The sequence below is a fragment of the Hipposideros armiger genome, unplaced genomic scaffold (assembly GCF_001890085.2).
Source record: "Hipposideros armiger isolate ML-2016 unplaced genomic scaffold, ASM189008v1 scaffold_127, whole genome shotgun sequence".
Classification (NCBI taxonomy): Eukaryota; Metazoa; Chordata; class Mammalia; order Chiroptera; family Hipposideridae; genus Hipposideros; species Hipposideros armiger.
In genome coordinates, this window is record NW_017731477.1 from 3056627 (window position 1) to 3076824 (window position 20198).

Sequence of the window (20198 nt, forward strand, 5' to 3'; positions counted from 1 at the left end):
CCAAAATACTTTGGGATCATCTTTCATTGCTGCAAGGAACCTCTATGCCTCCAACACTTGTCTTCAGAAGACTGGCACTGTCGAGATGTCCTCTATTCTTGAAGAGTGTATTCTTGGAACTGAACCTCTATTGATCTTGAAGAGACTGGGAGTGTCTTCAGTTTTGGTGATGGTATTGCCCAAGTACATTGACTGAGGACTGTTCAAGCAGAAGAAATGATAGAGTTTTCTTTGGGCTTACAGGGTATGTCTCTGAACTTGGAAACCGGCAATGTTGGTGGCGTTGTGATTGGAAATGATAAGCTAATTAAGGAAGGAGTTATTGTGAAGCAAATAGGAGCCATTGTTGACGTTCCAATTGGCAAGGAGTTGTTGGGTCACGTCATAGATGCCCTTGGAAATACCATTGATGGAAACGGTCCGGTTGGTTCCAAGACCCATAGGCAAGTTGACCTGAAAGCCCCTGGGATCATTCCTCGAATCTTTGTGCGGGAACCAATACAGATTGGCATTAAGGCTGTGGATAGCTTGGTGCCGATTGGTTGTGGTCAGTGTGAGTTAATTATTGGTGACTGACAGACTGGCAAAGCAACAGCAATTGCAACTGACACAATCATTAAGCAGAAATGCCTCAATGAAAGATCTGATGTAAAGAAGCTATACTGTATCTATGTTACCATTGGTCACAAGAGATCCACTCTTGCCCAGTTGGTGAAGAGACTTACAGATGCAGATGCCATGAAGTACACCTTTGTGGTTTCAGCTACTGCTTTTGATGCTGCCTCACTTCAGTACCTGACTCCTTATTCTGGCTGTTCTATGGGAGAATATTTTAGGGATAATGGCAAATGTGCTTTGATCATCTATGAGACTTATCCAAACAGGTTTATTGTCAGATGCCTCTGCTGCTCCATTGACCCCCTTGGTCACTATGCCTATCCTGGTGATGTGTTCTACCTACACTCCCATCTGCTAGAGAGAGCAGCTGAAATGAATGATTTTTTTGATGGTGGCTCCTTGCCTGCTTTGCCAGTCATAGAAACACAAGCTGGTGATGTGTCTGCTTACATTCCAATGAATGTCATTTCTATCACCCATGGGCAGATCTTCTTGGAAACAGAATTGTCCTACAAAAGTATCTACCCTGCTGTTAACGTTGGTTTGTCTTTGTCAATGTTGGATCTGCTGCCCAAATCAGGGCCATAAAGCAGGTGGCAGGTACAGGAAGCTGGAATTGGCTCAGTATCGTGAAGTTGCTGCTTTTGCTCAGTTTGGTTCTGATCTCGATGCTGCCACTCAACGGCTCTTGAGTCACAGTGTGTGTCTGAGTTGCTGAAGCAAGGACAGTATTCTCCCAATGTGGCTGTTATTTATGCCAGTGTAAGGAGATATCTTGATAAACTGGAGCTCAGCAAGATCACAAAGTTTGAGAATGCTTTCTTGTCTCATGTTATCAACCAACACCAAGCCCTGTTGGGCAATATCAGGGCTGATGGAAAGATCTCAGAATAGTCAGGTGCAAAGCTGAAAGAGATAACAAACTTCTTGGCTGGATTTGAAGCTTAAACTCCTATGGGTTCACATCAAGTACCAGTTGGTTTTGTCATTGTTTCTTCTAGTAACCAGTTTCATTTGTAAAAGGATTACTGTCACACTCCAGATGTACAGAAATCAAATTAAAAATAAAGGTTCCGTATTGCTTGGGGGGGAAAAAATCTCTGAACAAAATGAAATTAATCTAATTAAAGGTCTATGAAATATAACACATCAACTACTCAGTTAGCTTGTTGTTCAAATGCTCCTTAACACAACTCTTTTTTTTTATAGAAATTAAGTTGAGCCTAAGATGTGCATACTTCAAAATACATTTGATGTGATTAGGGGTGGGGAGATCTCCAAAGGTAAAAAAAAAAAATGCCTAACACCACTCTTGTCTATTAAGATAGTCAAAGGTTAGAGGAGTACCAGATAGTGCTAGATGTTACATCAAAATAACTCTGAGGAAAGTTTTTTGCTCTCTGAGGAGCTTCATGGTCTCAGTACTAGCAGACGCCGTCTCCCAATTCTAGTACAGCAGAATGGCCAGGCCTCCTGTCTGAGAACGCTGTGTCCTGTCTCAGAGCATCTACCTCAGACACTTCTCTGGCAGGGGCAGATCTCTCGCCCGGCTCTTCAAAGACCAATGCCTTTGGTAGTCTCGTGCCTACGAGGGCAGTGTTGAGGGAATAGGAAGAAAAATAATCAAAAAAGAGGATGCTCTTCTCTCACAATCCCCATCACCATTTCTTTAATACCTTTTCAGTTTATGAGATTTGACAAGGAAATAAAGGCATAGCTTCAGGCCTTTCCAATCTCACAATGTAAGAATTCTCTTAAAATTGCTACATCTAGGAGAGCCTTTATATCCATGTCATTACTCAAGGAAAATTGTGAGGATATGGGGAAGGGTGTGGGGAAAATCTTATTAAAACATTCATACACACACAAATCTCCACCTGTTTGTTTGAAAGACGTCTCTTTCTTCTCACTGTATATCACTCATCACAAATGTCATGAGAAGTTGAATGATTAGAGTCCTTCCAAATGCTTTAAAAAAGTATGGTACATAAAGGGAAGAAAAATAGAACACCTTGCAGTTGTAGTATTATAGTCATGAAATACATATTGAAATATGGGCATATGATAAGCCTACAGGGTACATAGTTGAGAGACTAGAAGGTGAAGGCATGGGTTTGATTTATTGGGTTGTCGGAAAAGTCATGACGCATTTTTTGCAACGAAAAACATAGAAAAAATACGTCATGACTTTTCCAACAACCCAACAGAATAGTATCTGAAGCCACGAATGGGAAGTCTTCTGGGATGAGATATCACTAAAAGAAAACTTTACCAAACATTTTATGTTAATAGAAAAATGTCATATGTATGTGAGCATGTATACATGTCTGTGACTATATAGCCTCTTAAAGCTCTTTAAATGAAGTGACATTTAAAAATACACAAAAACATAAATATCTTTTGAACTGAAACATCAAATTACATTTGATGAAAATAATACTAGGGTGTAGATGGGAAAGGAGCAGAAACAAAGCTATTTTAAAAGGAATGTTTATATTGATAATCTTCATCAATATAATGATGTTATTTCTGATTTTCTTCAGAAATGATGCAGTAAGGCCTTCAAAACTCTAGAGGAAAATGTTTTTGAATTTAGATTCCATTCTCATTCAAACAGGCAATTAAAGGTGGGGGGACTGAAAATAAACTTTTTAAGCTAGTCAAGAAATAGGAGATTTTTACCTCCATGTACATGCTCTAAAATATTACCTGAAGACAGACTCTAACAAAATGAAAAGAAAAGTGAAACCATAGGGACAAAATGCAAAGTAAAAAAAGCAATCATTACAAATCCAGAAGAACTTCAAACCACAGTTCTAGGAGAGCTGCACAGTACCTAGAACACAACCAGCAAAACTGGAATGGACACATCATGATGTCCTTCTGAAGAACATAGGGGGTGCCAGTCAGCAGACAGTTTGTTTAAAAAACTGCAAGATCTTGGTGGTAACTTGAGAAAGACATATACTTCTTATACCAACCAAGAACGAGACAATGAGAAATTCCAGAAAAAAACAAAACAACAAAATTGAGCAATAAAATAATTTTCCAAGTAATAAACAAGTGGAAATATAGCACAAATTGAAAAATCAATCAACAGAGAAAATGACCTCCATTTGACTTTGGGGTTTCAAGAAACAAATTCTCTAAGGCACAAACTCTCATAAGTGGCAAAGGCTTAGCAACAGTGACATTTCTTTCTCTAGTGATCCAATCGCTTACCTGAATAAAAATGAATATTATTTACTTGCTCATAAGGTCACAAATATTATTCACAAGTTTCCACTTTTAGAATCAACCTTTAGACAAAGAACAGAAGGCTGAATTTCAGATAAACAGAACAGAAAGTCCATGACACACAGAGCTGACAGTTCGGAAGTGGGTAGGAAGAGGAAAGGGAGAAGGTAATGCACGGGTATTGATTTCCTCATTTTGCATAATGGAAAGCAAGAAATACTGTCTAATGTTTATAAAAAATAGGTATGCTAGTATATTTTAAATTCTACTAGAAGAACTACTAGTTATTAATTGGTAACTATGTTAATAATTAGAAGAACTATTAAAATAATTTAGTATGTAAATCAAATGTGCCAAAAAGCAGTTTGCCTTGGGTCCTTCATATTTTCTAGGCAATGAGTTAAGAATTTAACAATCATTATCTTGCTGATAAAGAATTTGAGGCTTGGAAAGGTTAATTAACTTGCCCAAGAAACTATTAAGAGTCAGTGGATCCAGGACTTGAACCCTCATTTGCCCGGAAAGCCCAAGCTCTTCACTATGCTCATAAGGCTTTCTGTTTTATTGGGGACTTATTACTAAGTGCCAGGTATTTCTAAGTGCTAGGGAACACAAATATGAATAGAGGCCCTGCCATTCAGGAGATAGAATTTTGTATCAGAGGTCATTTAATGATATCATTTTCTATTCTCAAGATTTCAGCAAAACAAGACAACCACTTTAATGTAAGGAGGACTATTTCAGTCAAGTCTAATTGTTCAAGGTACAATTTGACTTGATTAACACCTTCTTATTTGTAGACACCATCCGTTCCAGAATCTCCAAATGGCTGTTGATGTGTGACTGAGTCGGCTCAACGGCGTGGCCCTTTTTCCTATGATATCCTCTCTGGTGAACAATACCAGGGCCTGACAGATGAAGGGTGCAGCCTTATGTAACGGGGAAACCCAACTGTAAGATGCATCCACTTTCCCCCACAGGGCTCTGGTACCTGGCACTCAGCTACTAAGTTGCCTCTAGCACAAGAACCACATAGAAAATCACTGACAAAGCCAAGACAAACAGTCCCAGCACCGTCCACAGATTCTGCCCAGGTAAATGTTCTGCTACCTGACTTGCCCACATCTACGGCTGCTCCATTGCAAACTCTTCTCCATACAATAGCCAGAATGATACTTTAAAATGAGAGCAAATATGTACTTGGAACTCACCTGCCTAAAATCTTCAGAGGCTTTCTATTTCTTCTATGGATTGAAGTTGCAAGACTTTGTTGCAAAAGCAACAAAAGCTCAAAAGCTCAGGACTTGTTCAGTAAGTGCTTACCAGGGGTGTCACCCAGACAGAGCCGCCCTCTCCAGTCTTACTTCAGGTGACCCTTCTTGCTCACATATTTCCATTCTTCCCTTTTGCAGGTCTTCTGTGTATACTGTTCCTGAATTCATTTTACCCACCCACCATCCCTAAATTCCTAGGCTTTGGTGGCGCGGGCAGGGGATTTTACTGCCTCCACAGATCAGGTTCAATTGCATAAAATGTCCCCAATGTTTCTAGAGAATCTAACATCTGCAGCCTCTCTAAGCATTTTGCCTCTCCTTCACAGCTTTTTTCTCAATTGATAGGAATTTAACAGTCATTTGTGAATTTGTTTAATGTTGGTCTCCCATAATCCATTTTAATTTGGTGAGAACAGATTACATATATCTTGTTCATTATTGAATCCTTAGTGCCAAGCACATAGTTAGTGTTCAAAAAATTATTTGTTAAATTAATGAATATTCAGTAAAAAAAAAAAATCAAAGAGACAGTGGTGATCCCATACGATCACCTGAAAAGGCAATCTTTTCTCTGGCAACCCTGTCATCTCTTGCAGCTTTCTGGGCTCCAATGGGATATTGCCTCCTAAAAGCACTGACATTGAAATACCTTAAGTTTGATGACATGGAGGTTTTCCCAAAAGTAAGAGACAGCCAGCATCCTCCCCTCTCTAACAGGACCACACTTGATGCCCCACGTATAGCTGGCACTGGTTGAAGCTCTGAGCATTCACAAATGAAAGGCACTTCCTAACCTCAAATGAGACAGATGAGAAAACAAAGTCAATGATAACCACATGATGTGGCTCTTCTGTGAGAGGACCTCAGAAGAGGGACACCTAGACTACCAGGAAATGTACAAAAAAAGGTATCAGGAACAGCTTCTAAGTGGGAGCGAGAGAAGACTGTGCCAGGAGAACACGTGGTAAAAACCATCCAAACAATGGAAGCAATTTTTTTAACAGTCAGGAGAACAGAGAGGAAAATGCAGATCAGGAAAATGCCAAAGGTTTAGAATTGAGTGCTTGGTGATGGGCGGACCTGGGCTGGACACAGGGCACATAGAACATTTAGAATCCTATCCTGGAGGTAATGGGAAACTGTGAAGGCTTTAAAACCTGGAGGTGAGAGTGCGGAAATCAGATTTGCATCTTAGAAAGAAGGCATCAAAATAGTTTTATAGGTAGGAGGAAGGGAAGCTGTAAATAAACAAAAGTCTAAAAACGATTTCACAAAACATTTTTTAATATTTTGAGTTGGGAGTTGAAATGAAAGATAATCATTTATGTGTATTGAAAAATGGATCTACTCTCCTAATATTTGAAAAAATGTTTACATACATCATTTCCCTGGAAGTAAATTAGGAAATGAGGATAATGGTTCTGCAAAACCTAAAGACTGCTGACGACTCATTATCCCATTAATTGATATGAATAAATTGGGTGAATCAAGCTAAATGAGTGTCAGTAATTCCACACAAATAGAGAGAGAGCTGGATAAGTAGGTTTTTGTTTTTCTTTTCTTTTTTTTTTTTTAGTTTAGTTTTTTTTCCATTTTTCTTTCTTTCTTTCTTTCTTTTTTTCAAAATAATAAAATCACCCTGTTTAGCACTAGGTGGGGCCCATGCACTAAGCCCCTGGCCTTCTGAGACAGGGTGTGGGGATGGTGCAGGTGACTTAAATCGTAGAGGTAGAGGTGGTCAGGCTATGTCATGGAAGCTTCTGCCTGCAAACTGAGACCCATTCACTGCTTAATTATTTTTAAACCTTTGTGGGTTTCTTACATATTTATAATCTACACTATTAGTCAAAAGCATACCCACAAATCTTTTCAGAATAGGCCCTTCCCTGCCTGGGTCTTCTTTGAGGCTGCTGTAGAGCAATGTTCTTCAGGTGCTCAGAAGTCCTGTTGTAAGTGGAGAAGGTGTGCAAGGCATTTTGTCTAGTGAAAAGGGTCTTTGATGTGCTGACTTAAATGTTTCTGAGGTCTTATAAAGGGGTTTTACCATCCAAATTCTTGGCTTCATTTTTTTCCTGATAACACCTTGAAATTGATTTTTGCCATAGGCTATTTCTTACTTTTAGAACCTTCTGTTGGCTATAAAGAATATCTGGAGCCTCTACATTTCTTCTAAATCTTACCTGAAAACTGAACAGTTCATTCATCTCTTCCATCACATTTTATTAAAAGAAGCTAGAAAAAGCCACACAGTGCCTTCAATACTGCATGGAAACCCCTTTACCTAGGCCACGAAGTTCATTAGGTATATTTGCTACTTAACATGTTGCTGCAGGTGATAATTTCTGCCAATATCGTTATGGCTTCATGCCCTTCCTAGCGACCTTGAGGACTGCGTGATTCTTCCTGCCACCTACTCACAAAGTCAATGCCACATATTTCAGGATTCATTATAGCAGCACCTTGCTTCCAGGACCCAGATTCTATTTCAGTTATCTACTGCTGTTTAATAAACACCCCAAAAGTTATTGGCACAAAATGACATCCATTTATGTCAACTGGCCCCACCTCACATTCCCTCCTTCTGCCCTGGTCCAGGTGGAGTGGAAACACAGGATGGTGGGGAGCACTGACTACCTCACTGCACACGCACTGCCTCCTCAGTCTCATTGATGCTGGATGGGGGTGCAGGCTCAGCTCCCCCAAGGACGTGCTGGTACTGGGGTAGGGAGGGGAACCAGAGTGCCGACTAACCCTGCTTCACACCGCCTGGGTCAGTCTTAATGCCTCTAGTCACGTGGGGAGGTTTAGGGCCTCACTAGGCCCCAGTGACACCAGAGGTGGAGTGAAAGTGGAGTGCTGAGGAGACTAACCCCAATTACACAGCCTTGTTCAGTCTCATGGATGCCAGGAGGGGTGGAGGCCCAGCAAGTCTCTGGGCCCCACTGACACTTGGACAGAGATTTGTATTGGTCAATCTGAACTCCAACGAGTTTGGTACCAATAACTGGCAACATAAATAGAATTTTTTTTTCCACAAGTAGTCCTATGTCTTGAGAAGATATCCAATTTGGACTTTACTTAAGACACAAAACTACCACTATGTCACTATCCAAATTAGCTACTATCTGATGGTAAGTAGGCTAGTCCTCAGGATTTCAAGAAAGAGAACAACAGAAGAATATTTTATATAAAAATTCCATTACCCACTAGATCCCTTCTTACTAAGTTCACAGCTATGTCACAGAGTAGGGAAAAAAAAGTGCTCTTTGGTTATAAACTAGATGATGGAATGTCTAAAGATTATTAGTGTCTCTAACAGAAATATCATGTAATGGTAGCAGAGTTTGTTGTATCAGTAAATAATTTGACAGACTGTCTTTAATATTTGAAGACATTTTTTCTTGTGAATTTGAGGGCAAAAATGGGAAAATGAGCACTGCATTTCCCTTTGGAAGTAATGAGCTATCCACCCACTTTAATTTTTTTCTCTAGTTTCTTACCTATCACAGTGCAATTAATTTTTTATTGTCCTTTCTGCTTACATTGCCTACAGGTATCTTTAACAATGAACTCCTTACCCAAGTTCTTGTGGTTAAGGTGGGATCCAGTTGCTTTATGTGTAAGACCACCAATTTAATCTAGATCTTATTCCAATTTTGTTTTTCGGAGATTTCAAGATGCTTGGTGAATAGAGCCCCAGCAACGGAGCTTTTTCCCCATTCACGTTTTCCTTTTGTGTTAAATCCCCTCATTCTGGCTTAAAGTTATTCAAAGCAAGTGGAGTTGGGGGTCACATCTGCTTCAGGATCTACTTCAGAATGCTGTTTAAAGGTGTTAAGGAGCCTATTCCTGAAGTCACTGATAAACTTATCCTTTCTTTGCTTGTAGGACAAGATTATAGTGCAATAGGTTTTCACAGAACAGACTCCTACAGCTTTTGCTCAACATCTACAGCTTTTCTAACTCCTTTAAGACTCTACAGTTCAAGGCCTTTTAGGTCATCCTCAGAGTCTTTCTACCCTGACTTTTCCATCTAGTTTTTTGCATCTGAGATTCCTACTAACCTAAATTATCTGTTCTTAAACCAACTCTAAATTCCTTTGTAAATTTCTGTCATTATTGTATGTGTAGGCTTCAGAAACTGGTTAACAATGACTTTCAATTGAGGAGAGAGGGTAATGAAGGAGCCCTAGGAAGAAAAAGGAGGAAAAAAATGAATCAAGGCAGTTCCTTGCAGTTCAGGAACATCTAAGAGGGATGGTTTTAAGGTTCTTACATTTCTAATTTACCTTGGCTAAGAAATCTTTTGAATTCATTAATTTTGGAAAATGGATTTCTTTTGGAAGAGTCCTTATACTAATGAAACATGCAGACCATTTTGCTTCTAAAGTGCCTCTCAAATGAATAATTTTTTTCAAATTGAAAGTTTGCCAAAATAACCACTGTAATTCTAAATTATTCTTGGTGAAATTATGCCATTTAAATGGATAAATAAGTGAGGTATAGTAAAAATACATGTTTGAAGACCAAAGTTAGGAGCAAGACCTTGACTTGGAAAAGCATTCTCTCCGAAGGTCCCTGGAACCTGTCACACTAGGGTCTCTCTGACTGCAATGGGGCATGAACTTAGAAAGAGACACCACCATGAAAGCAATGGTCTTCTGAATATGTTGCTTGTATACTTTGTATCTTAGGATGCTATATTAGTCAGCTCATAACAAAATACTGTAGGCTGGGTTGCTTAAACAACAGAGATTTATTTTCTTATAGTTCTGGAGGCTGGAAGTCCAAGACAAAGTGCCAGCTAGTTTAGTTCCTGATGAGAGCTCCCTTCTTGGTTTATAGACAGCTGCTTTCTCACTGTGTCCTCACATCGCAGAGAGAATGAACTCTCCCTTGTCTATCCTTATAAAAACACTAATCTTATTCAATCAAGTCTGCACCCTTATAGCCTCATTTAACCTTAATTATTAATACCTCTAGAAAGGACATATCTTCAAATATAGTCACATTGGGGGTTAGACTTCAACATATGAATATGGGGGTGACACAAACATTCAATCCATTTCAGCCCCAAACCTGTTTATTAGCCATCTCAAATGCAGATGGAAGGTTTGGAGCAGAGAACTTGCCTTGAACTAGACTCTCGTGGATACATCAAGACAAGACTGAGGAAAGATCTCATAAGACTTTCACAGGTAAGGTAAAGTTTTTCCTATAAGGAACCTGGTATGAGAAAACCTTCTGAAACCTCAAGGGAAGGATATATCAGACCTATATTCACCTTCCTTCTTTGATTATCTTCTTATATACTTTCAACAGATAGTATTTTTAGTCACAAAATGGCTGTTTTCAAGAAAAAAAGTTTTCAGTCTGATCAGATAATCAAAGAATGCCTTAACAAGAATTTATTATTCCTAGAAGACATTTGGGAGCTGAAAATTAAGAAAGCACAGCTCTGACCCACTGAGGAATATATTACCCATCTTAGTCAGAGAGACCCCAGACAGGAAGCTCAAAGTGTCTGCTAGGAGTATGCTATTCCAATTTCCAAGCCTTGAGACACCATATTTTGGTAGATTCTTGAGGATTTTCCACTGTCAAATTCCAAAAGGGCCACCATAAAAATCTGTTGATGAAGCAAAGGTAAATTTATTAGATGTAACAAGGTAAAGAAGACTATCACCTTGATAGAGTCTTGGTATGTCTGAGCTGAGAAGGAGGGTGTCAGGGAAGGATATTTATAAGGTTTATTGGGTAGTTTTAAGAGAGGTCTTGCAAGGAGACATACTAGTTGGAATTCTGCAGATTTTATGATATAACAGACTTGGACTGGTGGGCACAGTGAGGTAAGAGTTTTTAAATCGGTTCTGATGAGCAAGCTGTTTGTCTTGATAAGTAATCTCATTTAGTTGCTTCAAGTCTTATCTTCCAGCAGCAGGTATTCCCTAGAGCAAGTAAATTATTTTTGCCTGGCCCCAGTATTGTTTGGCATGGAAATAGGAATATAATCTTGGTCAGAGAATTGTTTAGCACAGGGAAGGAAGTAGGTTTGGTATCGGTATTCTCTGGTGTGGAAAAAAGTTCTGGAATATTCACATTGGAATACTCTTTCTTAGTAAATTTCTTTGAATTTAATCTAACCCAAAACTGCTAACTGTTTCTTTTTACATTTTTATTTGATATTATTAACAAGCTGAGCAAACAAAAAAGTTTAAGCTGTTAAAATAATAATAGCAAAAGTCGCAAAAAGAAGGCAAGTGCTGTCAACCTTAAGAACACATGATAATGCCAACTTTATATTTGCCACTCGAAGAGTAGGATGAGAAAGTTTTGCATTTGACTTATAAAAGTAATAAGATCATAATTAAAAAAAATCTATGTAGCACAAATATATTGTTTGATTTGGGAAGCAGACTCCAAGAAAATTGTATATGTGGGAGAGAGTGTTTGTATTTGGGTGTGTATGTCCCATCACACACACACTTCTCTACCGATGGACAATTGGGATGAGTGTTCTTTTTCTCGTCAAATGGTTATAGAGGGCACAGGCTAGAGGCAAGGCTCTGTGACAAACATTAATAATACTGATATGAGAGCAGAATCTCTGACCTCGAAAAGCTCACAGTAGATGAAGAAACGGACCCATGTAAATGGGCAGTCATAAGAAAATATGGAAAGTGTCGTGGGAACCCTGAGGAGAGAGTGAATAAGTCTAGATGGGAGGATCAGAGAATACTGACATTGGGGTCAAGGCTTGAAGGATGGGCAGGGAGCCACGCAGAGGAGCACAGGCTGCGCAGGCAGCTGTGACACCTCCATGCAGCAGGGATGTGTGTGGAGACCAAAATCCCCATGCATTTACAGGGCCCAGAGGCCAGATGGAGGCCCTTACATCATATGTCTAAATATTTAAAAATTATAAATCAAGCTTAAAAAACTGAAAAACAAAATTCTATCTCCTACTTTGAAAATATATTTTTATGACAATAAAATCAAAATAAATATATAAAGCTATGGTTTTATGTAACTGAAAGTTGGAAAAATAGCAAACACAAATCAATTTAATTATTATTGAAGATTTCTGGTGAAGGACCGACAATGTTTGGATGAGCAAAAAAATAATGACAAACCATTCATAAATTATTATATATTTTATTTCATGACATTTTCTTGCTTTCAATTCAACAAAATCTCTGTATTGCTATAAACAAGAAATTTATATACTTGTAGTCCATTAATAACTTAAAGAATTAAGAAATTAAATGCAATTGTATTCAAAGTATAAAAAATTACATGAGCCAGCCGAGTGGCTCAGTTGGTTAAGAGCTCACTCAAGAGTTTGAGCTCTGAGCAACAGTGGTTCGATGCCTGGCCTGAGCTGAGCTGCCGCTGAGCTGCCAACAGGTGGCAGGATGGCTCAGTTTAAAAAAAAAAAATGACGTGTGTTTTCATCAAGAACTCACTAAAGGTAAAAAATTAAAATTAACAGATACTTTCATATTTTTTAAAGATATTAAAAACAAGCTATCAAAATTAAAAGATAAAATTGAATCATAGGGAACATCAAATTTTTCATCAAAATATTTAAATAAAGCTGAAATTTTAATTTTATTTTTAATAATATTTTAAATATTAGCTATTAAATATTAACATTAACATAATCAAATAAGCATTTTAATTAAATTTTTAACTTTAAAATAATTTTAAATTATAATAATAAATCTTATTAAACATTTTCACAAAAATAAAACTATTCACAATCTAGTTTCCATGTCCATCTGTTTGCCAATAGAAAGAATTGGTATCACGCTTCACACATGCTACATCTAAACCTAAGTATAACAAATTGAAGAGTAATGTGAATTGCTCAACATTGCAAAATGTTCCTGTACTGCCATGGATGACTGTAGTGAGCACAGCAGTATTTCTAGTGAGTGCTTCCAGAACTACAAACTGGAATACAAGGAGAAGCAGGAAAATGGATGCTCAGAAACCTTAGGAAACAGTCTTTTATTATAGAAGAATCTACTGCATTTGTGCTATCTCCAAGGACTGATCTGACACATTTAACATGGGGGTTCCTCTAAACGGAAGTCCAGGACAGGGGTCTCAGATAATAGGGCAGTTCTAGGGATCAAACTGTCAAATGAAAGATAATGGTGACCAATCACCACAGGCCTCATGAGCCATGCTCATGAGGGTCATGACAATTGCCTACTTCTCAGGGAAGAGGACAAATAAATAACAGCCTTCCTTCACTGCTATTCTTTCTATGGAAGTAACACCAGCTCTTCTCTGAAGTAGAAATCTAGTTGTTGACTCCAGAGGTGATCAAAAATCCATTTTGGAAATGCTCTGTGGGGCCCTGAGCCCTCATGAAATAAAAGAAATAAAGACGTCAAAGGATATAATGTCTTTTGAGAATCTTCTGTATTTCCAGAAAAAAAATTTACATTTGGTAAAAGAATATATACATGGTTTCCAACTTACAATGGAACCATACCTTATTTATCCTTTACCTCCTTAAATTGAGTACAGTGTTTAGTATACTCCCGGTGTTAAGTAAATGTAGGTACATGGAATTGAAACTTATTTCTGCTTCTAACAGAGAATGTTACATACATAAACTCCGGTGCGAGACTGCCTGGGATCAAATCTCAGCCCTGTCACTTAACTTGATCATCTTGGGAAAGACCCTTGAATTTGTGCCTCAATTTTCTAATCCATAAAATGGGCCGAATATAGGCACTATACCATAGGTTGTTTTAAAGATTTACTTAATAAATTTACTTAATAAAGAACTACTTAATACATGTTAAATATTTAGAAGTGCTTACATGCTTGGTCAACATCCAATAAATGTTACCTGTACCTTTATCTGAAATGTGTTTCTCATAATAATTTTCTTTTTTCAGGACAACTGGAACAAATAAAATAAGTCCTTTCAGCCTCTCTTCTCATGTAACAGTGATAAACTTTATAGTTTATGGCAAATTTGTGATTATCTTGGCGCTAGGCTCTTTTCTAATTGGGCACACATACATAAATCGTGACTTTAGCTGCCTGACTGTTGTGTAACTTAAGGAGTATGTATATTGCCAGCCTGTGCCACTTGGCAGCTAAAAAAATTTAATTTAATTTAATTTAAAAAGGGAGAAATGTAGTACGTGTGAGATAGTACTATGTAAATATGCTTAAATCTATCCCCATATGTTTTGTTCAAAATGTTTTACGCTGTTCGGTTGATAAAGAAAACAGATCTGATCATATCTCATTTCCCTGCTCAAAATTTTTCTGTAGGTCTCAGAATAGAAAAGTTGAGATATTAAAATAGACCCTCAAATGAATAAAATGAAGAAATACCATCAAACAATAATTGAGACACACATCAAAAGGAAAAATAATCATATAAAAATCAACCTAATTAGTAATCAAAGAAAATCAAATCCAAGGTATATCTTTTATTTACCAAGTAGCAAGGTTTTTAAAAAATGAATCTTCAATGTTGGCAAAAATGCAATGAAATACATACTCCTCTTACACAACATTGCTGGGAGCGCAACTTGGTTCAAGCTCTCAGGAAAAGAAATAGGTACCAAGAGTCTTCAAAAATGTCATACTCTAGACTTAAAAGTTTTTTCCCAGAGACATTATAAGGGAATAATCAAAAGTTTTGACAAAGTTTTAGTTCAGGTTTTTACTATGGTATTACTTATAATAATGCAACATTAGAAATAATCTGATGTCCATCTAAGTTAATTTATGTTACAGCTACACAATTAAATATTATTCAAGTACATAAACAATGTTTTTGAAGCATATATAGTGACATTAGAAAACATTTATGTTTTATGCTGATTATATAAAAGGTGGTATATAAATGAATTATATATGTGATAATGCCAGTCACATAATGTATATGTATATATGTGTGTATGTGTTGTGTGTGTGAAAGGAAACACATTAAAAGGCTTGTAATGGATTACATATTTGTTGTCATTGTTGTGAATGCTTTTTTTATACATTTATAAAACTTTCTACCAGGCCATATGGTATGGTTTCCTGAAAAAATAATCCAGTTAAAGTTAATAAGACAATTTTCATGTTGACATTAAAAGCTCTCCACAATTCAGCACAACCTACCTTACTATAACACTAAATTCCAGTCAAAACATGAAATCTGTTATAATAACATGATCAAGAGACAGGTGAACAGGCTTCTTCTCAAATTGTGCACTGACTGGAGAAAATTACTTTGCCACTTTGAATCTTGGTTTTCTCAGCTGTAAAGGAGATTAATAATTTTACTTATTAAACAAAAGTTACTGTGATTCCTAAATGAAATAGCGTACTATATCTGTTAAGTAATCAGATATCTGTTAAGTAAATGGAGCAGTTTAACATATTAGAAAGATATAGAAAGATGAGCAATTATTACAAGTGTTAACCAACGTAACACCAAATAGACAGTAAAAATTTAGCCAAAATATGACACAAGTAAGTGATTCATACTTTAGTTACCAAAACCAAATGATTTGATCTTGCCACTCTTTTCTGTCTACTTTAAAATAAATGACCACTCTTAGTAAACTTAGTGAACAAAAAACTTGTAACAGCTTTCAGGAAAGTTGAGAATGTCTAAGGCTGTTTTTTGGTAGATCAGGAACATTCTAGGTATCAAATTTTCTGTGTGCATGGAGCAAGTAGAATTGAAATTTTTGTTTCTGTTCGATCCGTACTCTTTTTCCCTGCAGAGCGAAATCAAATATTTGCTTTTATTTTAGCATAACTTAAATTGGGCCTTTTGATTATTATTCTCAGTAAGAATATATTGCCTTTATTTAGCACCTTTACATGTGTCAAAATATTTTCACTTAAAATATATTCACTGAGTCTCACAACTACCCAGGGAGGTGCCATTAGCAGTTTTCCTTTAATTCAGTGGTTTTTCCAGTAGTCTACTAGAACCAGCTTATATCAGCTAGGTAGAGCCAACAGTAAATTGTTTTGAGTTTTGCAAACTGGGTGTTAAGCACAGATAATATTAAAAATTAAATTTAAAAATTGTATGTATAACATAGACATAGTTAAATGTATTAAAATAATTATAAGTACTCAAAATTATCACTTCCTAGTTATTTTATTACATTTTATTATTATCTATGCTCTTGAGTTTATTTATGCCTATTGAATATCTATAGTGGATTCTGTGACATCACATTGGTAGTCTGAAATCAGCCATGATAGGAGTATTTACACCATTAAAACAGGCAAACACTACAAATTACGGCTTGATTTATTGTGTTGATTGTCTAGACGCAAAAAAATAATGGAGAAAATGTTATAATAAAGATTAAATTAAATGTGTGCCATGTCTATAGCCATTATGCTGTGAATAGCACAAAACATTGAGGAAATACTCTTCCATTATTTGAAATCTACTATCCCATTCAGTGAAGAAGTCACTCATGTCATTGATAAATGAGTAAAGTTCCAGCATGTTTTCATTGCTCTATTTTTGTCTTCCTTATTGACATAAATGAAAATATCAACTAACATTAATTGCAACAGCATATCGCAATATATTCAATTCATTAATTGCAACCACAGATTGGCTACTCTATAAATAGAGTCAGCAAAACTCCCAGAAAACATTCTGTGAGAATCAATTAGCTATATGAAATTAACAATAAAAAGAATGTGTAGTTATTATTTATAAATTATGTGCTATGCATCCTTTATATCAGTAAGATTTATTATAAAATCATGTATATGGATATTCATACAAATATAGATACATTTTGGAACAAAAATAGTTGATAAACATTTTCAGCACACCACCATCATTTAATGATGATAACATGACAATACTTAGACAGAAAAACTAAAGAAAAACAATGCATGTAGAGTGATGACCTCTATCAATTAATGACCCAATTTTTATTTACTTGCCTCTCATGCTGGAAAGCATCCTAAAATATACCTTTTCGGGCTTCAGCCTAAATGTCAAATATGATGATCATGAGTCCCAGTAATTTGTCCCAGGTGTGAGAGAAAATAGCAGGTACAAACTTTGTGTGCTTCTCAGAAGTCTTCCTCTATCTCTCAGATCCACCATAGCCACCAGGCACCTGTGACCACATCTCTCCAAATTGAAGCCTCCAACCTGCATGGCTTTTGTGCCCCAACATACCAGGCCTATACATGCTGATTCGCCTCTATACTCTGGACATGTGTGAAATGCCATACCACATATTGGAGGATCTGGTTTCCTGAGCCATCACTGAGGGGATGAGTCACTCAACCTAGAATTGAGTTGTTGTCAGTGAACCTTGACCATAGAAAACAAGAGATAGGATGGAGCCAGGCAGATAACTTTTCCTTCCTTTCACCTCTCCATGAACTACAAGGGTCTTCCTTGCAGCTTTCCAGAGAAGTCCAAATGTGGAGCTGATATGCTGCTGAGCAACACGTCCCATCTCTTAGCAGCTAGTCACAAGTAGCAGCCAATATGGTAATAGGTCACATTACATAGCTTCCCATCCCTCCTTACCCTGCTTGTATGTCCTACTTGGGCATCCACACTTTAATTTACTTTAGGATCTGCTTCCTAGGGAATCCAGACTAAGACACAAAACTTTAGCTAACTAATAATGCCAGAAATCTAAATATATTTATTTCCTGTTACTGCTTTAACAAATTACTATGAACAGGATTTCTTAAAACAACAGAAATTTATTTTCTCACAGCTTTGAAGGCCAGAAATCCAAAATAAATGTGTCAGTAGGGTTGCAATCTCCCCAAAGGCTCTAGGGGAGAATCTTTTCCTTGCCTCTTCCAGCTTCTGGTGGCTTCAGGGGTTCACTAACTTACAGCCACATCACTCTAATCTCTGCCTATATGGTCACATTGCCTCTTTCTTTTAAAAAAAAAGTCCATCTGCTTCTCTCTCTCATAATTATGTGATTGCATTTAAAGCCCACCTGCATAATGTAGGATAAGCTCCTCCTCTCAAGAGCCTTAATTTAATCACATCCTTTGCTGTATAAGGTAATATTCACAAATCCAGAGATGAGGACCTGGACATATCTTTGGCAGGGGCGGTGGGGGGCGGGGAGTTCAGCATTCACCTTATTACACCATAGGAAAAAACTTTGCTCATAGTCACAAATCAATGATATATTAGGTAGGAAGTGAAAGTATTTTTCCAATCTACATACTTTTTGTAAATTATGTAGAGCATGATACTCATGTGACAGCATAATTAGATATACACTTATTCAAACAAAATGCAGAAATCAATCACAAGAGAGTGGAGATTAAACAATGCAAAAGTTTTTATCCTGTTATTCATTTAGGAAAGCATTAGGGTCATATAACTGCTCTAGCATGCACAGAAGACAATGACTGCCTTTGAAATGCAGAGTAAGTGTTTTGAAGTGGCACTGGTTTGAGGGAAAGAATTTCTAATTATTAAAGAAAAACCTTTTTGTTAAATAACTGCTTAGGGTTTGCCTCCTGCTTTATAGTATTTTTTTTTTCCCCACAAAAGGCTTTGGCTTCATTTCTGCTTTTTTTTAAAAAATGGGGAAAACTCGTGTGAAGGGTTACTGGAGGGGAAGGAAAAGGAAAAGGAGGAGGCAGTCTCTGTGAAGTGAACAGCTGGGGTGAGCCTGATCTGAAGGTGGCTGCTAATATTACATTGTACAAGATCCCAGCGTGAATTCCAGCTATGATCATGTACTCGGTTCTTCCATCTAGAGTGTATACAAAAGGAATAGTTTTCATTTGCATATTTGAATTTCACATGCATTTTTTTCATTTGTGAGTGTTCAATTTTTCTTCTTCAATTTGCTTTATACGGATAGGCTCTCTTCTCTACGTTGGAAAAAAAATTCTGGCACAAAAATAATATGAAGTGTTTATATTTGAGTTTCTAAATATAATTCATACCATACTCATCTATCATTGTCTCATTTATCATTTATTCTTTGTACTGTAGTTATAATTACAACGTAAGGAAATGGCAAGTTTTCTGACACCTAAATGCCTCTGGGTCTTTCCTTGCTCACTGAGCAGTTGTAAATGAAATACAGTTCACTCATGGGGTTGTAGGTTTCTGCAATGCAATTTTCAGTTTACAGGTAAATTTAGTTATCATTAGAAGCTGGTAACAAACTGTACAACCAAAGTCATTTAGGAAAGAAATGTTTCTATTTTGGCAATCTTTATATTAATTGATAATTCAATAAATATATTTTTGTGACTTAAGTTTTACCTAAGATGACAATGATATAGATATTTTATACTTTCCTAGCTCCTGGGCTCCAAGTGTTAACAATTTTGAATTTATAAAACAGGCATGTCTTTGTCTCTTCTTTCATTATTGTCATGTAAAAGCCGCACTGCACATTTATTGGGAGTGAACTTCAGTGCCCTGAACTAATCTCACACAGGCCATTATCATCACCCTTCCTGAATCACCCTTGTGAATATTTGGGGTATATTGTTTCCAGGAGAATGCGTTATGCTGCATAACAAAGTTAGAGATGCCTACTTTTTTGGTAAGGGGTCATATTTTGATTATTACTATATATATATATATATATATATATGCACACATACATACGTACATATATATGTATTTGGAAGACAAGGATACAATTAATGATGGGGATACATTATCAAAAGTGCATCACTAGGCAAATTCATCATTGTATGAACATCATAGAGTGCACTTACAAACACAGATGGCATAGCCTTCTACACATCTATGTGATATAGCCTATTGCTCCTAGGCTGTACCTGTACAGCATGTTACTGTACTGAATAATGTAGACAATTGTAATGCAATGGTAAGTATTTGTATATCTAAACATAGAGAAGATACAATGAAAATAGAAAAGATAAATTATGGTACACCTGTATAGGGCACTTACCATGAATGGAGCTTGCAGGACTGGAAGTGGCTCTCAGTGAGTCACTGAGAGTTTAAGTGGTGAGTAAATGTGAAGGAGTAGGAAATTATTGTCCACTACTGTAGGCTATAAACACTGTACTACAAGC

The 20198-nt window shown here is 36.9% G+C and overlaps 1 pseudogene; it reads left to right on the top strand.

Moving 5' to 3' along the window:
* The first annotated feature begins 70 nt into the window (after nucleotides 1-70).
* On the top strand, nucleotides 71-1566 carry LOC109386012 (ATP synthase subunit alpha, mitochondrial pseudogene; annotated as a pseudogene).
* The last annotated feature ends 18632 nt before the right edge of the window (nucleotides 1567-20198 follow it).